General features: G+C 36.0%; 1 long non-coding RNA gene across 1 annotated transcript; it reads right to left on the bottom strand.

Annotated features, from left to right (window-relative positions):
* Positions 1 to 2,208: 2,208 nt before the first annotated feature.
* On the bottom strand, positions 2,209 to 2,999 carry LOC107835016 (uncharacterized). The gene is made up of 3 exons (XR_001660845.1): positions 2,849 to 2,999; positions 2,422 to 2,565; positions 2,209 to 2,248 (listed from the first exon to the last, which is right to left on the bottom strand). It is a non-coding gene; the product is annotated as an uncharacterized LOC107835016 (long non-coding RNA).
* Between the last annotated feature and the right edge of the window lie 1,493 nt (positions 3,000 to 4,492).

Raw genomic sequence — 4,492 nt, 5'->3', positions numbered from 1 at the left:
ATCCACGTCTCGCCTTCGTTGGTGCTGAACCTGCAAGCAACACATTACATCCGATTAGATTATCTTTGCTGTGAGAGGGGAGAAGATGTGAGAAGGAAACGTTAATTAAAAGATTCAATTATTTATAGAGACAAACAGAATTGTAGCTGTCTAGCTAGCTACCAAGCTAGTAAGGTTAGCAGTGAGTTATTGGTAGCTTGGAAGGGTTCACAAATAAAACCTTCCAAGCTTTCCAAGTCACTATTTGCATTGTTTCCCACTTATCAGTTTGACTTACTTCAAATGTTTGGTGGAGCCTCCCTGTGCGATGGCCATCAGGATACCACCATGGTCCCCCCAAGTGTAAAAGTGAGGGCCTGCCAGAGCCTGAAGGGAATGAAAAGTATATATTTATACCGTGTATAAATATACACAGTATATGTGGTAGAAGCAGAGTGTGGTTGGCATCTACTCTAAATTTCAGGAGTTCGTGCTGGTTATCATCTTTGCTTTGCAGAGTCCCATAATCTTGAACAAGGTGAATACAACCCCAGATTTGGACTGAAACAATTAATCAGATTAATTGTGATAAATTGATTATTAACTCTCCTGTAGTCTTAGTGCGACGCTCAGGAGAAGCACGGCAGATGTCATCATGGGGGTGGGGAGCAGGAGGGACCGTCGGCTCCCAAAACCACACAGAAAAAAAAACCTTCATAAAAGTGCATGTAGGGTTAGTGCAAAATGTCTTTGTACTGCCAGGTGAATCCTAGTAAAAACAAAAGTATACTTTAGTATATTAAATTTTAACATACTTTAGCATACTTTGATTTATGTACTTAAACTGTACTATTTTGGAACAACTTTTGTTGTGCTTAGTATATTTTAATAGTAATTAAATAGTATTAATTTACAACTTTTAGCATACTTAGTATACTTAAACATAATTTTTTGGAACAACTTCAAGTTGTACTTAGTATACTTTAAGTATGCTTTTTTATGTAGTATTCAAGAGCTTGATTAGGATATTTTGAGTGTACTAATTCTGTCATAGAATAATATTAAAAATATACTTTTAATATACTTTAAATATATTTTAAATATACTACTAATATATCAGTAATGTATTTAAATTACACTTAATTTTTATTTTTGATTTACTGCTATTGCTAATAAAGTACAATTCTAATTACTCAGAAGTCTTCTTTATTCCTACTTTCCTATTTTATCGATGTACTTCAACTGTACTATTTTGGAACAACTTATTTTGTACTTGGTATACTACACATACTTTTTCGGAACAACTTCAAGTATACTTAGTGTACTTAAAGTATACTTTTTAAATTTCATATTTCAGAGCTTTATTATTAATTTTGATATAATTATACTTTGAGTGTTAATTATATAATTATGTCTCAAAATTATATTAAATATATATTAAATATACTTCAAATATATTTTAAATGTACTATTAATATAATAATGTATTTAAAGTACACTTAATTTTTATTTTTGATTTCCTGCTATTGATAATAAACTACAATTTTTATTACTCTTAATTCGTCTTTATTCCTACGTACCTATTTTGTACATGACATGCATAACTACACTACAGTACTTATACTGTTTTAGGCATGGAAAGATTAATTACTCAAGATGCACAAGGTAATTCAAATATTTTTTATTACAGATATTTTAAAATTGTCCAATTTTACTCACAACTTTATTAACTTTACATAAATTATCAGTTTACACATGAACATGAAAATTTAAGTGTGACAATAAAACATGAAAGTGAGGATCAACGACAGAACATTCCAGTTCACTGCACCTTACAGAAACCTACAAAAAAGAACAATAGAGCAATTAAACAGAGAAAGCATTTGTATTTAAAGAGAACAGAAAAATGGCAAATAAAAAAATACTTACAATTTCAAGACGTTGTGGACTCGACTCGCCATGTATGTGACATCATAAGAACTAATGATGATTGGGACCGGATGCCTGGGGTGGAAAAACATTTCTGGGTGTCTTCTTTGCCGGTTTATGTTAGAAGTAGAAAAAAATTGTCAACAATGTCATAGAATCAGTTGACATTGGCATTAACTATGAAGCTGTTTTAAGTATGGACTTAAGGAGACAAATTACCTAAAATCTTTCCATCCATGATCTGAACACACTGATCCTTGCAGGGGGGCTGGTGGTGCCCATTTCCAGCAGCCATCAGATGAGAGGCAGGGCTCATCCTGGACAGGTCACTCACAGGGCCCTGAAAGTCAACAACAAATAAAAAAAGAAAGGTAAATGTTAGATTAACAAGAAGAGAAAAATTATTTCCAGTTACCTTTAAATCAAATCATGTTTATTAAGCACTTAGTGTTGGTAACAGCAGATTTTGTTGTTGAAAATGTAGCTAGCTCCTCATTGAAAAAACAAACTTACATCATTAAGACGATGTGGAGGTTAATCCTCAGAGCTGGTTGGTGATCTGGTGGAGTCAGAGCCTCTTCTGAGACAGGAAAGTCTTTAGGTTTCTAACACCCGATTTCTCTGGCTTCCTCTTTCATCTTCATTTGCTTAGTTAGACTGCAAACATATGTTGAAGATAAAAACATTGATGGACGAGTTAGAACAACAACCTCACAATATCAAAGTCTCTCTGTCATATGGAGCTTAATTAAAACCAGGTTAGTTTATGAATTACAGTATAAGTCGCAACAAACAGCCTCCATGCAGTTATAACATGAAGCTGAATGATTACTGTAGTAATAATCATAAAATTGATCAATTATTTAAGAAACCAACGTAAGTTATATATCTTTACTGCACTGTTTATAATTAAATGAAGATAATTAATAAGCAAACTTACCACCAGCTAGCAACACTAAGCAGCCTTCGTCCCCCCGGGCTCCTTTTGTGACACACATTTCATTTCCATCGGTTGCTGTCCCGTTGTGTTGTCGTCCAACTCGGATTAGGACGTCACCAGCTTGAATTTACCAAAATTAGTAACTATTGTCAAGGCCNAATATATATGCTCCTAATTGTGACAACGAACACTTTTTTAAACATGTTTTCCAGTCACTTCCCGATCTGTCCACTTACCATTTAATATTGGGAGGTGATTTTAACTGCTGGCTTGACCCTCAGCTGGATCACTCGTCAACAAATGTAACCGTGCCTTCACGCTCATCCAAAATTATTAACTCCTTTATGTCTGAATTTAATGTTTATGATGCCTGGCGTTTTCTTTACCCTTCCCAGAAGGTATACTCTTTTTTTTCCCCAGTCCACCACACCTTCACGCATATTGATTTTTTCTTGATTGATAATAGATTGCTGTCCTCTCTCACTGGGTGCAAATATGATGCTATTGTTCTATCAGATCACGCCCCAGTTTCTATAAATATGAGATTTGACTCTTACCCCATTCAACGGCCACTGTGGAGGCTGGGCATCCGTTTGCTATCAAATGAAAAATTTGTATCTTTTGTGGCGAGACAAATAGATTTTTTTCTAGAAAATAATAGAGGACCTGAGGTGTCGGCCTCACTACTCTGGGAGACACTTAAAGCCTTCATTAGAGGGGAAATTATCTCCTATGTTAAGTATGAAAATAAGCTGCGTAGAGAGAAAATTAATACTTTGACACGCCACATTTCTCAAATTGACAACCTGTATGCAATATCTCCTTCTCCCACTTTGTACCAGGATCGCCTTGTGTTACAAGCTGAGTTTGATGTGCTCATGACACAACATACCACTGAGCTGCTACTGCAGTCTGGTGCCCAGTTTTACGAACATGGAGATAAGGCTGGCAAACTCCTGGCTCACCAAATTCGACGTGTGTCAGCCTCTCGCTGCATCTCTCAGATCCAAACAACCCAGGGTTTCACAACGGACCCAATGGAAATTAATTTGACTTTCCAAGATTTTTATAAAGCATTATACTCCTCAGAATGTACTCCTTCTGTAACGGATTTTGATAACTTTTTTAATGATTTGGAGGTTCCCATCATCGGTCAGGTTGCAGCTGACAATCTTGAGAGACCTATTGTCATCTCTGAACTCACTGAGGCAGTTAAGGCCTTACAGGGGGGTAAATGCCCAGGCCCTGACGGGTACCCTTGTGAGTTTTATAGGATATTTTGGGACAAGCTCTCTCCACTACTTTTAGAGGTATACAATGAATCTTTGTCTTCTGGGTGCCTACCTCAGACCCTTAATCAGGCAGTTATTACTTTACTTGCTAAAAAAGGCAAGAACCCCCAACTCTGTTCTTCCTATCGCCCAATAAGTTTACTTAACGTTGACTTTAAATTGCTAGCAAAAACAATAGCACTGAGACTAGAAAAAGTGCTTCCCACTGTAGTTGGGATGGCTCAGACCGGCTTTATACAAAATAGAAACTCCTTTTCCAACATAAGACAACTCTTTAATGTAATATACAGCCCACCCTCTGTCAGTACTCAAGAAGTTGTAATATCTTTGGACGCTGAAAAGGCCTTCGACA

The sequence above is a fragment of the Poecilia formosa genome, unplaced genomic scaffold (assembly GCF_000485575.1).
Source record: "Poecilia formosa unplaced genomic scaffold, Poecilia_formosa-5.1.2 Scaffold921, whole genome shotgun sequence".
Taxonomy (NCBI): domain Eukaryota; kingdom Metazoa; phylum Chordata; class Actinopteri; order Cyprinodontiformes; family Poeciliidae; genus Poecilia; species Poecilia formosa.
The sequence above is the reverse complement of the archived record's forward strand: the minus strand, read 5'-3'. Positions and strand labels throughout refer to the sequence as shown.